This window comes from Arachis hypogaea, chromosome 15 (genome assembly GCF_003086295.3).
Source record: "Arachis hypogaea cultivar Tifrunner chromosome 15, arahy.Tifrunner.gnm2.J5K5, whole genome shotgun sequence".
NCBI lineage: Eukaryota > Viridiplantae > Streptophyta > Magnoliopsida > Fabales > Fabaceae > Arachis > Arachis hypogaea.
The window spans coordinates 104856345-104873587 of record NC_092050.1 but is presented as its reverse complement, the minus strand read 5'-3'; the positions used below and the strand labels follow the sequence as shown (position 1 = coordinate 104873587).

The window sequence follows — 17243 nt, the reverse complement described above, 5'->3', positions numbered from 1 at the left end:
ACTAGCAAATAAGAAAAAGGCAAACATATTCACAATATTCACAATAGCCATTAACATAATACCATTGCAACTCCCCGGCAACGGCGCCATTAACTTGATATCAAAAATTGTTGTGGGTAAGGAATTTCACAAAATATTTACGTTGCAAGTATAGCCCCAGACCAACAAACAATTCTCGCATCAAATTAAGATATGGGTTTTGTGTCACAAATAACGAACCCCAAATAAGAATTAACCGGAGTATTTAGACTCCAGGTCGTCTCACAAGGAATTGCAATGAAGTGCTCAATTATTGACTATGAAGGGGCAAGGGGGTTTTGTTTATAAGAGGCGGAAAATAAATGACAAGAAAAGTAAATCATGCAAGTATTTAAAGAAGACAAATAACTAAAGAAAGCAAGTAATAAAGAGAGACATTCATGGCAAGTGTTGAGATCATAGGCTTTCTATCCTAGTCATGCAATGATTAATTCATCTTATTTAGTCAACTCCAGCAAATAGGGAGAAAGTCAAACAAGACTAATCAATCATACCACAATAATAACAAGAATTTATCTTATTACGTCATCTCCAACATTGGAAGAAGGTATCATATTATCTTCCATGAGAGAAAGTCTAATAAGACTAGCTAATCTCAATCCAAAAGTCCTAATCAACTTACTAATTAAATTAGCAAAAGATTAGCGTCAATGGAAACAATATTAGCTAACAACTCTAGATCACCAACATAAGTTGGGTTTTCATGACTCAAGATTGCCCAATTACTCTTTCCAAGCCAAGAATGCTCAAAATCTACTCTAAAGCCAAACCAAGCATTTTGTCAAACACTTGGTGGGTAATAAAGGAAAGCATAATAAATGGCAAGAAATATTAAAATCTACCAACTACAATTTGCAAGGAAAGTAAGATCACAACTTAAATCAACAATTAAAAGAACATCAAACATTAAATTGTATTAGAAATAAATCAAATCCAACATGAGTTCATTAACATAAAAGAGGACAAAATAATGGAAATGACAAGTAAAAACTAGAAGAGTAGAGATGTAACAACAAGAAATTAAAAGGAGAAACTACATCAAAACAAGAATTAAAACTTGGATCCAAGAAGAATTAACTAAAACTACCCTAAAATCTAGAGAGAGAGGAGAGCCTCTCTCTCTCTCTAGAATTCTACCCTAAAACATCATAAAAACTAAACTATGACTCCTTGGTTCATTCTCCCCTCAATCCTTGGGTTCAATAACATCAGAAATGAGTTGGATTGGGCCCAAAATGCTTCAGAAATTGCTGGGGGCGATTTCACTAAAGTGGACCCACGTGCTCCATCGGCAGACGCGCGTACATAGCGCGTGCGCGCCCCTATGCGTCAGATAACATATTGCAAATTTTATATCATTTCGAAGCCCCGGATGATAGATTTCCAACGCAACTGGAACTGTCTCATTTGGACCTCTGTAGCTCAAGTTATGATCGATTGAGTGCCAGAAGGTCGGGCTTGACAGCTTTACGGTTCCTTCATTTCTTCATGAGTTCTTCCACTTTGCATGCTTTTTCTTCATTCCTTCCATCCAATACTTGCCTTATAAACCTGAAATCACTCAACAAATACATCAAGGCATCGAATGGAATTAAAGTGAATTAAAATCACCAATTTTAGGGCCTAAAAAGCATGTTTTCACATTTAAGCACAAATCAAGGGAGAATTGCAAAATCATGCTAATTCATTGAATAAATGTGAGAAAAGTTGATAAAACCACCCAAATTAAGCACAAGATAAACCACAAAATCAGGATTTATCACATTCCGACTAAAATTGGATGTTCCCAGAAAATAAACAGCAAGCAAAATAGTTCATATAAATTAAAATAAACAGCAAATAGATATATATAATATGAACATGAAAGAGCAGTCGCAATAGCAGCATGAACATTAAGAACATCATATGAACAATACTAACATCACAGCAACAGCAGAATTGTGAAATTTATAAAACAAGTAGCAAGAACAGCGCAATGAATCAGGCCTAAATCCACTAACCACATCCTAGCTACCTAACCACCTAGAATCCACTACAAACGCATCTCTAACTAGCCTAATTTTAAACATAAACTGAAAAAAAAATGCAACTAACTACGAATAAAGTAAAAATGGCGTTCGGCAGAACCTGGTATTCGTATAAACGAAAGTAGGGAATAGAGAGATGGCGGGGTGTGGTGGTAGTAGCGGCAACGCGGCGGTGACGTGAGGCAGCGCGGCGGTGAACCATGGTGGCGGCAAGGTTGGTTTGGTGCTGCTGGGTTAGGGTTGGGGTACAGGGAGGGGAAGGGGGTTCGAGGGTTGTGCGGTGGCGGTAGGATGGTGGGAGGTGCGGCGGTGCTGTCGCGGTGGCGGGGGCTGGCCGCGGGGGTGAGGGGCAATGGCGGAGTGGGGGAAAGAAAAAGGAGGAGAAAGGGGAGGGGAGAAGGGGGGAGTGTGGGTGGTGTCGCGGTTGTGGCTGGGTGGTTGAGGGTGTTGTGGCGGTCGGAGGTGATCGGCTGGGAGTGGTGGTGGTTGGGGGTAGGTTGCAGAGAAGAAAGGAAGAAGAAGGGGAATGGGGGGGCGCGACGGGTAGGGTTTCGCGTCACTAGGGGTTAGTAAATTTGAATCCACGCGAACGCGTGGGGCACGCGGTCGCGTGGCTAGGGTGGATGGGGGTTGACGCAATCGCATGGAATGGGTAAAAGGATGCATGGCGCGGTCGCGTGAGGCATGCGACCGCGTCGCTAGAAATTGTGCTAAACGCACAATTCCAGCGTCGTTTCAGCGTAACTCTCTGTCTCCTTTGGGGTGTTGTGCAATCCACACGACGCGAACGCGTCGCTCACGCTTTCGCATGGGATGGGTGTTTAGCAAGTGACGCGTTTGCGTCAGGGACGCGAACGCGTGGGCCGTTTTGTGCTAAACACACAACAGCCGCACGACTCCAGCCCAGATTTCTGGGCGTTGGATTTTTACGCCGATTTCTAGATCACGCGTTCACGTGATTGACGCGGACGCGTGGGAGGTGTTTTTCGCAACCGACGCGAACGCTTTAGCGATTCGATCGCATCGCACACCTTTCTCCCCTTTTTTATATGCAATTATGCAGTTATGCAGTATGTAATGCTAATGCAAATGCTTACGAATACTATCTAGGTTCAATGAAAATAAAACAATATAAAAATAAACAAAACGAAATAAAATGGAAACAGGAACGATCATACCATGGTGGGTTGTCTCCCACCTAGCACTTTTAGTTAAAGTCTTTAAGTTGGACATTAGATGAGCTTCCTGTTATGGTGGCTTGTGCTTAAATTCACCTAGAAATCTCCACCAATGTTTGGAATACCAATAGCCTCTGGGGTCCCTGGTACACGAAATTGTAATGTCAATGTTCACATTACTCTCTTACAACTTCGCACAACTAACCAGCAAGTGCACTGAGTCGTCCAAGTAATACCTTATGTGAGTAAGGGTCGAATCCCACGGAGATTGTTAGTTTGAAGCAAGCTATGGTTATCTTATTATTCTTAGTCAGGATGCCAACAACAGTGTTTTTCAAGTTCAATTGTAAAAAGTGAGAGGGCATAAATATAAATACTTATTGTGCAATGATGGAGAATATGTTGGAGTTTTGGAGATGCTTTGTCTTCTGAAATTCTGCTTTCTTCTGTTTTCTGATTCATGCATGCAAGTCCTCCTTTGGCAAGCTGTGTGTTGGTGGATCACCGTTGTCAAATGCTACCATCCATCCTTCCAGTGAAAAGGGTCCAGGTGCGCTGTCACCGCACGACTAATCATCTGCAGGTTCTCAATCGTACCGGAATAGGATTTACTATCCTTTTGCGTCTGTCACTACGCCCAGCACTTGCGAGTTTGAAGCTCGTCACAGTCATTCAATCCCTGAATCCTACTCGGAATACCACAGACAAGGTTTGGACTTTCCAGATTCTCTTGAATGCTGCCATCAATCTAGCTTATACCACGAAGATTCTGATTAAGAGATCCAAGAGATATTCATTCATTCTACGGTCGAACGGAAGTGGTTGTCAAGCACGCGTTCGTGGGGGAATGATGATGATTGTCACGTTCATCACATTCATGCTGAAGTGCGAATGGATATCTTAGATAGGAACACGCATGCTTGAATGGAAAACAGAAATACTTGCATTAATTCATCGAGACACAGCAGAGCTCCTCACCCCCAACAATGGAGTTTAGAAACTCATGCTGTCAAAGAGTACAAAGTTCAGATCTAAAATGTCATGAGATACAAAATAAATCTCTAAAAGTTGTTTAAATACTAAACTAGTAACCTAGGTTTACAAAAAATGAGTAAACTATGATAGATAGTGCAGAAATCCACTTCTGGGGCCCACTTGGTGTGTGCTCGGGCTGAGACTAAAGCTTCTCACGTGCCTGGGCTGTTTTGGGCATTCAACGCTAGGCTGTAACCTGTTTTTGGCGTTGAACTCCAACTTGTAACGTGTTTCTGGCGCTGGACGCCAGACTACAACATGGAACTGGCATTGAACGCCAGTTTACGTCATTTATCCTTGAGCAAAGTATGGACTATTATATATTTCTGGAAAACCCTGGATGTCTACTTTCCAACGAAATTAGAAGCGGGTCAATCGGACTCCTGTAGCTCCAGAAATTTCATTCTGAGTGCAGAGAGGTCAGGATCTAACAGCATCAGCAGTCCTTTTTCAGCCTGAATCAGATTTTTGCTCAGCTCCCTCAAGTTCAGCCAGAAAATACCTGAAATTACAGAAAAACACACAAACTCATAGTAAAGTCCAGAAATATGAATTTTTCCTAGAAACTAATGAAAATAAACTAAAAACTAACTAAAACATACTAAAAACTATATGAAATTAACCCCAAAAAAGCGTATAAAATATCCGCTCATCACAACACCAAACTTAAACTGTTGCTTGTCCTCAAGCAACTAGATAAATAAAATAGAATACAAATGAGTCAAGAAACAATAATATGTCAGAGTTTTTGAGTGAAGCTCAGATTCTAATTAAATGATCGGGGATAGTAGCTTTTTGCTTCCGAACAGTTTTGGCATCTCACTTTATCCATTGAAGCTCAGAATGATTGGCATCTATAGGAACTTAAAATTCAGATAGTGTTATTGATTCTCCTAGTTCAGTATGTTGATTCTTGAACACAGCTACTTTTATGAGTCTTGGCCGTGGCCCTAAACACTTTGTTTTCCAGTATTACCACCGGATACATAAATGCCACAGACACATAATTGGGTGAACCTTTTCAGATTGTGACTCAGCTTTGCTAAAGCCCCCAATTAGAGGTGTCCAGGGTTCTTAAGCACACTCTTCTCTTTGCTTTGGACCTTGACTTTAACCGCTCAGTCTCAAGTTTTCACTTGACACCTTCACACCACAAGCACATGGTTAGGGACAGCTTGGTTTAGCCGCTTAGACCAGGATTTGATTTCCTTAGGCCCTCCTATCCACTGATGCTCAAAGCCTTGGATCCTTTTTATTACCCTTGCCTTTTGGTTTTAAGGGTTATTGGCTTTTTCTGCTTGCTTTTTTTTTTGCAAGCTTTGTATTCACTGCTTTTTCTTGCTTCAAGAATCATTTTTATGATTTTTCAGATTACCAATAACATGTCTCATGTTTATCATTTTTTCAAGAGCCAACATATTTAACATTCAAGAACATCAAATTCCAAAGACATATGCACTGTTCAAGCATTCATTCAGAAGGAAGAAAGCATTGCCACCACATGTAATTAATCAAAATTTCTTGTATTAAAAACTCGAGAAATATTGCCTCCTTATCCTAAAGAAAATCTTCTATTTTATTCATGTTTAATGATGATGAGAAAAATAAATTATAACTTAATTGGAGATAAAATCAAAATATAGATACTAATTACTACTATATGACTCCTAAGGTAAAACTCAAATAATAAAAAAATTATCACATGGTTAAGGTTAAGATCAGAACTCAACAACCTTGACTTTGGGAAGCGGATGCCTCTTTAGTCCGTGGAGTGCTTGGCCCTTCAAGAGATAGTTTCTGACGCTTTAGTTCTCTTAATTCACGCCCTTGCACTTCTTGTTCTCTGAGCAGTTTGCAAAGCATGTTGTTTTGATTTTGCTGTTCTTCCTTCATTTGGTCCATGGTTTCTTGCAACTTAGTGACAGATGCCTCAAGATGCTCCCAGTATTCAAATTGAGGGAGTTCTGGTAGGAATTCTTGTGCCCTCCTCTTGATGGGGTCATCCTGCATTTGTTGTTTTTCCATTGTGATTTTAGTGATTGGTTGCTCCACTGAGATATACTCTGTTATTCCCATCTTTACTCCAGCATCTTTGCAGAGCATGGAGATTAGGCTTGGATAAGCCAACCTGGCATCCTTGGAGTTCTTGTTGGCAAGTATGTAGAATTCAGATGGGATCAGTTGATGAACTTCTACTTCTTTTCCTAACATAATGCAATGGATCATCACTGCTCTTCTAATATTGACTTTAGAACGGTTGCTGGTGGGAAATATAGAACGCCCAATGAAGTCCAACCATCCTCTGGCGACTGGTTTGAGATCTTCTCTCTTGAGTTGATTTGGGACACCCCTCGTGCTGGTGGTCCACCTGGCTCCAGGAATGTATATATCCTCTAGAATCTTATCCAGGCCCTTGTTTGTTCTCATCATTCTCCTATTGAAGGAGTCTGGGTCATCTTTCAGCTGAGGTAGCTTAAAGATCTCCCTGATTTTGTCAGGGTGGATGTGAACAATCTTTCCTCTGACCATAGTCCTATAGTCATAGAGGGCAGCTCCAAATATTCTCTGCCTGTCTGTTTGCCACAGATTAGCGTAGAATTCCTGAACCATATTCCTTCCCACTTTCATTTCAGGATTAGCTAGGACTTCCCAGTTCCTGTTTCAAATATGCTCTTGGATCTCCGGATATTCATCTACTTTCAGATCGAACTTGACTTCCGGGATCACAGATCTTAGACCCATTATTTTGTAGTAATGGTCTGAATGTTCTTTGGTTAAGAACCTCCCTTGATTCCAAAGTGGTTTTGGAATACTCTTTTTCTTGCCTCTTGGAGTGGGTTGTTTTCCTTTAGGAGCCATGATCTTAGTGGGTATGGTTTAGTGATCATGGATAAACACACCAAACTTAGAGGATTGCTTGTCCTCAAGCAAAAGAAAAGAAAGGAGAGGGATAGAAGGAGAGCTAGTGTTGAATGGTGGATGAGAGGAAGGAGGCCGAATGTGTTTTTAAAAGGGAGGGGGATGGGTTTTCGAAAATAGGGAGAAAGATAAGATAGAAGATATGATTTAAAAAGAAATAAGTATGATAAGAAAAGATATAATTTAAAATTGAAGAGATATGAAAGATATTTGAAAAAGATAAATTTGGATTTTTGAAAAAGATAATATGGAGATTTTAAAAAAAGATATTGATTAGTTGAAAAGATTTTAGAATGAAAAGAGATAGATTTGTTTTGAAAATTTGAAAAAGAGTTGAATTGGATTGAAAAAAAGGATTTATGCTTATGGATTAAGATACATTTGATATTTTTAAAGTAGGGTTTTTAGAAATTAGGAATTTTAGAAATCAGGGTTTGTAACATGTTTATGAAAGAAATTATGAATTGAAACATGAAAATTAAGATTAAAATGAAAAATATGAAGAAAAAAATGAATTTACCTCCTCCCCACCATCCTAGCGTTTGAACGCCCAAACGCTGCATGTTTTGGGCGTTCAACGCCCAACTGCTGCTTCTCCTGGGCGTTCAACACCCAGCTGTTGCTTCTTTCTGGCGTTGAACGCCAGGAACTCCTTTGTCACTGGGCATTTTTCTGAACGCACAGGACGCTGTAAATCTGGCGTTAAACGCCCAGAAGGAGCTTCTTTCTGGCGTTTAACGCCCAGATGGCTATCCTTACTGGCGTTCAACGCCCAGTGGATGCTTCTTTTGGGCGTTGAACCCCCAAAATAGACTTTTACTGGCGTTTTCTTGCCAGTGAGCTCTTTTTTCTCTGTTTTGTGTACAGAATCCTTCTGTAACCCTGTAAACTTATACAATTGACTCTTTATCTTAGTATCAATGAACTTTATATAAACAAATAAAATCAAGAATAGGGCAAAATGCTTAGAGGAAGTGATGCCCCATGGCTGGGTTGCCTCCCAGAAAGCGCTTCTTTATTGTCTTTAGCTGGACCTTGCTGAGTTTTTAATCTAGCCTCAGCCTTGAGCACTCTTGCTCAACATTGCCTTCAAGATAGTGCTTGATTCTCTGTCCATTAACAATGAACTTCTTATCAGAATCAATATCTTGAAACTCCACATAACCATATGGTGATACACTTGTAATCACATATGGTCCCTTCCACCGGGACTTCAGTTTTTCGGGGAATAGCCTGAGCCTAGAGTTAAACAACAGAACCTTTTGTCCTGGTTCAAAGATTCTAGATGACAGCTTTCTGTCATGCCACCTTTTTTATTTTTCTTTATAAAGCTTGGCATTTTCGAAAGCAGTGAATCTGAATTCCTCTAGCTCATTCAGCTGGAGCAATCTTTTTTCTCCAGCTAATTTGGCATCAAAGTTTAGGAATCTGGTTGCCTAGTAGGCTTTATGTTTCAGTTCCATGGGCAGGTGGCATGCCTTACCATACACAAGTTGGTACGGAGAGGTCCCTATAGGAGTCTTGAATGCTGTTTTGTAAGCCCACAGAGCATCATCTAAGCTTCGTGCCCAATCCTTTCTACGGGTACTTACAGTCCATTCCAGGATTCTTTTTAGTTCTCTATTAGAAACTTCAGCTTGTCCATTTGTCTGCGGATGATATAGAGTTGGCACCTTATGGCGAATCCCATACAGGACCATGGCAGAGTAAAGCTGTTTGTTGCAGAAGTGAGTGCCCCAATCACTGATTAGTACCCTAGGGACACCAAATCTGCTGAATATATATTTCTGGAGGAACTTTTGTACTGTTTTAGTATCATTGGTGGGTGTGGCAATGGCCTCTACCCATTTTGATACATAGTCAACTGCCACCAGAATATAAGTGTTTCAGTATGATGGTGGAAAAGGGCCCATGAAATCAATACCCCATACATCAAACAACTCAATCTCCAAGATTTCTTGTTGAGGCATGGCGTAACTGTGAGGCAAATTACCAGCTCTCTGGCAACTGTCACAGTTACGTACAAACTCTCGGGAATCTCTGTAAAGTGTAGGCCAGTAGAAACCACATTGGAGGACCTTGGTGGCTGTTCGCTCACCTCCGAAATGACCTCCATATTGTGACCCATGGCAATGCCATAAGATCATTTGTGCTTCTTCCTTAGGCACACACCTACGAATTATGCCGTCTGCACATCTCTTAAAGAGATAGGGTTCATCCCACAAGTAGTACTTTGCATCAGTAATTAATTTTTTCTTTTGTTGCCTGCTGTACTCCTTGGGAATGAACCTTGCAGCTTTGTAGTTTGCAATGTCTGCAAACCATGGTAATTCCTGAATGGCGAACAAATGCTCATCTGGAAAGGTTTCAGAGATCTCAATAGAGGGGGAGGACGCCCCTTCCACTGGTTCTATTTGGGACAGATGGTCGGCCACTTAGTTTTCTGTCCCTTTTCTGTCTCTTATTTCTATATCAAACTCTTACAGAAGTAACACCTATTTTATGAGTCTGGGTTTTGAATCCTGCTTTGTGAGTAGATATTTAAGAGCAGCATGATCTGTGTACACAATCACCTTTGATCCTACTAAGTATGATCTAAACTTGTCAATGGCATAAACCACTGCAAGCAATTCTTTTTCTGTGGTTCTGTAATTTTTCTGGGCATCATTCAAAACACGGCTAGCATAATAAATGACATGTAGAAGCTTGTCATACCTCTGCCCCCAGTACTGCACCAATGGCGTAATCACTGACATCACACATTAATTCGAATGGTAATGTCCAGTCTGGTGCAGAGATAACTGGTGCTGTGACCAGTTTAGCTTTCAGAGTTTCAAACGCTTGCAGGCACTCTGTGTCAAACACAAATGGCGTGTCAGCAGCTAGCAGGTTGTTTAGAGGTTTTTCAATTTTTGAAAAATCCTTTATAAACCTCCTATAGAATCCTGCATGCCCCAGAAAGCTTCTGATTGCCTTAACATTGGCAGGTGGTGGTAATTTTTCAATTACCTCTATTTTAGCCTGATCCACCTCTATTCCCTTGTTTGAAATTTTATGCCCAAGGACAATCCCTTCAGTCACCATAAAGTGACATTTTTCCCAGTTTAAAACCAGGTTGGTCTCTTGGCATCTTTTCAAAACCAGTGTCAGGTGATCAAGACAGGAGCTGAATGAGTCTCCATATGCTGAGAAGTCATCTATGAAGACTTCTAGAAAATTTTCCACCATATCAGAGAAAATAGAGAGCATGCATCTCTGAAAGGTTGCAGGCACATTACACAGCCCAAAAGGCATCCTTCTGTAAGCAAATACTCCAGATGGACATGTGAATGCTGTTTTCTCTTGATCCTGGGGATCTACTGCAATTTGGTTGTAGCCTGAATAGCCATCCAAAAAGCAGTAATAATTATGACCTGCTAGTCTTTCTAGCATCTGGTCTATGAATGGTAAAGGAAAATGATCCTTTTTGGTGGCTGTATTGAGCCTTCTGTAATCAATACACATGCGTCACCCTGTAACTGTTCTTGTAGGAACCAGTTCATTTTTTTCATTATGAACCACTGTCATGCCTCCCTTTTTCGGGACAACTTGAACAGGACTCACCCAGGGGCTATCAGAAATAGGATAAATAATCCCAGCCTCCAGTAATTTGGTGACCACTTTCTGCACCACTTCCTTCATTGCAGGATTTAGCCGCCTCTGATGTTGAACCACTGGCTTAGCATTGTCCTCCAATAAGATCTTGTGCATGCATCTAGCTGGGCTTATGCCCTTAATGTCACTTATGGACCACTCAAGAGCTGTCTTGTGTGTCCTTAGCACACTTGAATTAGTGCTTCCTCTTCCTGTGGATTTAAAGCGGATCTTATGATCAGTGGAAAAGTATCACCTTCTCCCTGAAATGCATATTTCAGGGATGGTGGTAATGGTTTGAGCTCGGGTTTAGGAGGTTTTTCCTCTCCCTGAGGAAATTTCAGAGGCTCTTTCAATTTCTCTGAATCCTCTAGGTCAGGTGGAACATCTTTAAAGATGTTTTCTAGCTTTGATTCGAGACTCTCAGCCATGTTGATCTCCTCCACCAGAGATTCAATGAGATCAACTTTCATGCAGTCTTTTGGTGTGTCTGGATGCTGCATGGCATTGACAGCATTCAACTTAAACTCATCCTCATTGACTCTCAGGGTTATTTCCCCCTGTTGGACGTCAATGAGAGTTCGTCCAGTTGCTAGGAAAGGTCTTCCTAGAATAAGAGTAGCACTCTTGTGCTCCTCCTTCTCCAGCACTACAAAGTCAGTGGGAAAGGCGAATGGCCCAACCCTGACAATCATGTCCTCAATCACGCCTGATGGGTATTTAATGGAGCCATCAGCAAGTTGGAGACATATCCGGGTTGGTTTAACTTCTTCAGTTAAACCAAGCTTTCTGATAGTGGATGCAGGTATTAGGTTGATGCTTGCCCCAAGATTGCATAAAGCTGTCCTGGTGCAATTTCCCTCTAATGTGCATGGTATCAGAAAGCTTCCGGGATCTTTAAGCTTTTCAAGAAAGCTTTTCAGAATGACTGCACTGCATTCTTCAGTGAGGAGAACTCTTTCAGTTTCTCTCTAATCCTTCTTATGACTCAAGATCTCTTTCATGAACTTGGCATAAGAAGGTATTTGCTCAAGTTCCTCCGCAAACGGAATCATAATTTCAAGAGTCCTGAGATAATCTGCAAAGCGAGCAAATTGCTTATTGACGTTAGGATTTTTGCCAGTAAAGAATGTCATAAAAATAGTCGCGTTGTAGATATAGTCTCTAAACTGACAAAAATCCCTTCGTACAAACGTTTTGGTTGTCACAAGTAACAAACCCCTTTGAAATTGATAACCGAGTATTCAAACCTCGGGTCGTCTTCTCAAGGAATTGCAGGGAGGTGTTCTTATTATTGGTTATGAGTTTTGTAAATTGGGGTTTTGGAAGTAAGGTGGGAATATGTTATATGACAAGTAAAATAAAATAATAATAAAAATAAACTCTTGGCAATGTATGAGAAATTAGAAGTCCAGACCAAGTTATCCTTATCAATGATAATGAAAATTGAATCTTAATTTCACTTAGTTAACCCCTACTTAAAGCAGAGGAAAGTCAAGTGACTAATTAGTTAAATCTTTGAATCCTAGTTAATTCCTAAGAAAAGATTGGGATTATTGAAGATAAATTCAATTAGAAAGGATAACAATTATCAATTATGCTATTGAGTTGGATAATTCCTGAGTTACTGATTTCTTAACCAAGACCAAAAGGGGAAAAGTAAATCTACTGGAATAAGAATGCCTTCAGATGGGAAGCAATAATCATGTAAATAAAAGAGAGCAATAATAACTGAAATACCTCAAATAACATTAATTCAAGTAATCTGGAACAGTTCATAAACTAAATTGGGAAAATAAATAAAAATAAAGAACATGGGATTGAGAGTTACTCCTAAAACTAAGAGAAGTCCTAAATCCTAAGAGAGAGAGGAGAGAACCTCTCTCCAAACTAAATCTAAATCATGAGAAGTGAATTATGAGAGCCTCCTTTGAATGGATGCAGTCCCCCACTTTATAGCCTCTAATCTGTGTTTTCTGGGCCACAAACTGGGTCAAAAACAGTCCAGAATTCACTGGTTTTGAATTCAACTGCGCTGATTTCCGTCACTGCGACGCGGCCGCATGTATCTGATGCCGAGGCATCTTAGGCTAGTTTCACTAGCATTTTTCTATTAGTTTTAGTTGTTTTATGCATTTTCTTGAGCTTAAAGTAACCAAAAATGGTTAAATGAAGAACAAAGCAATGAACCATCCAAACAGTATGATTTTAATGCAAATTCCATGAGATTTAGTTATATTACTTGAATGCTATGAATGGAAGATTTCTCATGAAATTTTGCAAGACTTTGATGCAATTGTTTGGATGATTTCAAGGAAGAAGAGGCTAAGCAAGGAAGCAACAAAATCAATAAAGGAAGCTTGAATATCACATGTGGAGTTTAAGTTCCAGTTTAAGCCTAAACTGGAGCTTAAACGCCAGAATCAGGAAGGCTAAGAAATGCTGGAATTGAAGTTTAACCTCCAGTTTAACCTTAAACTGGAGGTTAAACGCCAGAATGAGAATACCACTCAGGAAGGAGTTCCACGTTTAACCTCCAGTTTAACCTTAAACTGGAGGTTAAACGCCAGAAATGGGAAGTGCACCAGGGAGCCATTTCCACGTTTAAGCTCCAGTTTGACCTTAAACTGGAGCTTAAACGTGTTCGACCAAGTTTTCTCCTCCAGGGTTGCTTTCTCCATTTCCACGTTTAAGCTCCAGTTTAACCTTAAACTGGAGCTTAAACGTGTTCGACACCTCCAGGGCTACCCTTCTAAGCTTCCACGTTTAACCTCCAGTTTAACCTTAAACTGGAGGTTAAACGTGTTCGACCTCCAAGATGCCTCCTTCCATTTCCACGTTTAACCTCCAGTTTAACCTTAAACTGGAGGTTAAACGTGTTCGACCTCCAGGGCTGCCCTTCCTATCTCCACGTTTAAGCTTCAGTTTAACCTTAAACTGAAGCTTAAACGTGTTCGACTACATGACTCTCCAGGGCTGCCTTCTTCCATTTCCACGTTTAAGCTTCAGTTTAACCTTAAACTGAAGCTTAAACGTGCTTCTACAAAAGGCCTCACTGGAAGTGTCTGGCGTTTAAGTTGCAGTTTAAGCTTAAACTGCAACTTAAACGCCACTCTTGGAAAAGGTTTCTGGGCCAAAAATAGTGTGGTTTAAGTTAGTATTTGAGCACAAACATTAACTTAAACTTATTCTGGTATGAAACCCAATTGAATATCATGGTTTATGGGATAGGGCCTGAAGGATTGATGAGTCTGAAATTTCAATTTATTGAGTCATGTGCCATTATTTGATTATCACTAAGTTGGCTCAATGAATGTTACAGAATTTGGATCAGCAGCCTCACCAAGATTATGGATCATAAACCCAAGGCAAAAGGAAAGCAGGGAGAGGCCTCAAAGCCCAAGAAACACAACAGAAGCTCAATATAGAAAGTGTATAAATAGGATAGAATTTAAGTTAGAGAAAACTTTTACCTTCACTTTTAGCTAATTTTCATATCTTTGTAATTGAATTCAGAGCTATGACTCACTAAACCCCCTTTCATTGGGTTAGGGAGCTCTATTGTAATTCAATGAATCAATAATAGTTTATCTTCTTCTTCAATCTTTTCTCTTGAATTTTGTTAGAAAGCTTCTCGATCTAATTCCATTGGGTAGTTGTCTTGGGAAAGAAACTACCCATAATTGGAATCCTTCGGAACCTTGGGAAAGGAATGGAGGATTCATGCTAGAGAAGCTTTCTCACAGTGAATTGGATTGGGGTTTGGATGGATATTGTGACATGTAATCCTACCAAATTGTGGTTCATGAAACTGTGTGGTATAATCAGTGATCGAGCATCATCTCTTCTTATGAACATTTAAACCAAGGGATTGGGAATTTGTTCATTTTTAGAGAGAATTGGTGAGCCAAGGGATTGGGATCCAATCATATAAGATTGCCAAGCAAAATTCAATGAACGCATTGCTTGAGGAAGAGATAAACATGTTTTGATTCGGAGATCTCAATATCTCCTATAACCCAATGAATCCCCCAATTCTGATTACATCTTCTCTTTACATTCTGCAACTCAATTCATGCAATCACCCCCATTCCCTTTTTAATTTCAGCAATTTAGTTTCTGCTCTTTAATTCATGCAATTTAAGATTCCGCCATTTCAATTTCTTGTCATTTACTTTTCCCGCCAATTTTACATTCCACAATTCTCATCTCAATCTTGATTCCGCTCAACTAGAACACACTTCTAATCCGAATTGCTCACTCAACCAATCCTTGTGGGATTCGACCTCACTCTATTGTGAGTTTTTACTTGACGATAATCGGTGCACTTGCCGGAAGGAATTTTGCCGATCGTGCAATTTCCTAAATCGTAGCATAACTAGTTTATGCGCATCAAGTTTATGGCGCCGTTGCCGGGGATTGGTTTTCGATTGACAATTCTCCAATTGGAAGCTAACTAGATTGAGCAATTTCTCTTGCTTTGTTAATTCTGTTCAAGTTACTTGTTGAATTTTAATTTCTGCACTCGGTTACATGCTTTCTTTCTTTATGCCTTTAAATTCAAGCAACTAACTCACTGACTCACTAACTGTTTGAATTAATTCCTCAATTGCTCTAACCATACTCTTCCATTAACCAAGAGTATTTCACTTGTTTGTGCCTGTGCTGTGTTCTTGTATGACAGGTAGGAGAGGAGAGACATCAACTCCTCCATATACCGAACTAGAGAGGACCCTTCATAGACTGAGAAGGGAAGCAAGAGGGAAGAGAGTAGTGGGAGAAGAGGAATCTGAAGGAGAATCTGAGGACAATTTTGAGGAAGCTTTAGATCTCAACATGGATAGAGAAGTTCACAACCATGAGAGAGCTGATGGAAACAATGCCATTCCTGAGAGGAGGGTTCTTAGTTCATACATAAACCCAACCTCTAGGAATTGTGGTAGCAGCATCCAGAAACCACCCATTCAGGCCAACAATTTTGAACTCAAACCACAGCTAATATCACTTGTGGAGAATCATTGTTCATTTGGTGGAAGTGCTAATGAAGACCCAAACCAACATCTCATAAAATTCCTGAGAATTTGTGACACTGTGAAGTCCAATGGAGTCCAGGAAGATGCATATAAACTGCTTTTGTTCCCATTTTCACTTAGGGACAAAGCAGCTAAGTGGCTGGAATCATTCCCAAGGGGGAGTCTAACAACATGGGATGAGGTGGAAAGCAAGTTTCTGGCACGTTTCTACCCCCCACAAAAGGTCAATAGGCTTCGATCTGAGGTTCAGACTTTTAGACAACAAGATGGTGAAACTCTCTACGAGGCATGGGAGAGATTCAAGGACTTGACAAGGAAATGCCCACCAGACATGTTCCATGATTGGGTGCAATTGCATATTTTCTATGATGGACTCTCTTATGAATCAAGGAAGGCTGTAGACCATTCATCAGGAGGTTCATTGAACAGGAAAAAGACTGTGGAAGAGGCCATTGAAGTGATTGAGACAGTGGCTGAGAATGAGTACTACTATGCATCAGAAAGGCACAACACTAAGGGAGTCATGGAGCTGAACCATGTTGATACAATTCTAGCCCAAAACAAGGTGTTTGCCAAGCAATTAGCAGAGCTTACCAGGCAATTAGAAACAAAGCAAGTGGCTGCAATACACACACAAGATCAAGAGGAAGTAAGCATTGAAAGAGGTGATTGGGAAGAGGCCAACTACGTGGGAAACCAACAAAGGCAATCATATGATCCACATTCCAACACTTACAACCCAGGATGGAAAAATCACCCAAACTTTGGGTGGGGGAACCAACAAACCCAACCACAAAACCACAAACCTTACAACCACAACCAACATAACAATTCCACATACCAAAACTCCAACCAAAGATCATACCAAGCCACACAAAACACTTACCCCCAACCATCATATCATGGCCAAAATAATCAACCTACCCAACTTAATCCGAACCAACAATTTCAAGATCAATTAAACCGGATAGAAGGAATGATGGCAACCATGAGTCAAGACATAACCGAATTGAAAAGCTTCAGGGATGATGTGAGAGCTACCTTAAGAAACCATGGTGAAAAACTCAAGAGGATGGAGTCTCAAGTAGGAGAGCTATCTCAACAGGCCGTCAAATCAACTGCAGTGTTCCCTAGTGACACAGAAAAGAATCCTAAAGGGGAACAAAAGAGAGTGAGATGGGAAGAATGCAAGGCCATCACCATATTGAAGGAAGTTTCAGAAGAAGAAGGAATCAGGCCCTCAGAGCAGGAGCCAGAAATCTTGAAGGAAGGTGTGGAAGAAGTTAAGCAGGAAAGTGGAACTGAGCAAGCCAAGGAACTGCAAAAAGGCATGCTGGAAATATACCAACCAAAAGCACCATTTCCTCAGAGGTTAGGAG

General features: G+C 40.4%; 1 non-coding gene across 1 annotated transcript; it reads right to left on the bottom strand.

Annotated features, from left to right (window-relative positions):
- Positions 1 to 16093: 16093 nt before the first annotated feature.
- Positions 16094 to 16197, bottom strand: LOC112753401 (small nucleolar RNA R71). Its single transcript, XR_003177789.1, has one exon. It is a non-coding gene; the product is annotated as a small nucleolar RNA R71 (small nucleolar RNA).
- Positions 16198 to 17243: the final 1046 nt, after the last annotated feature.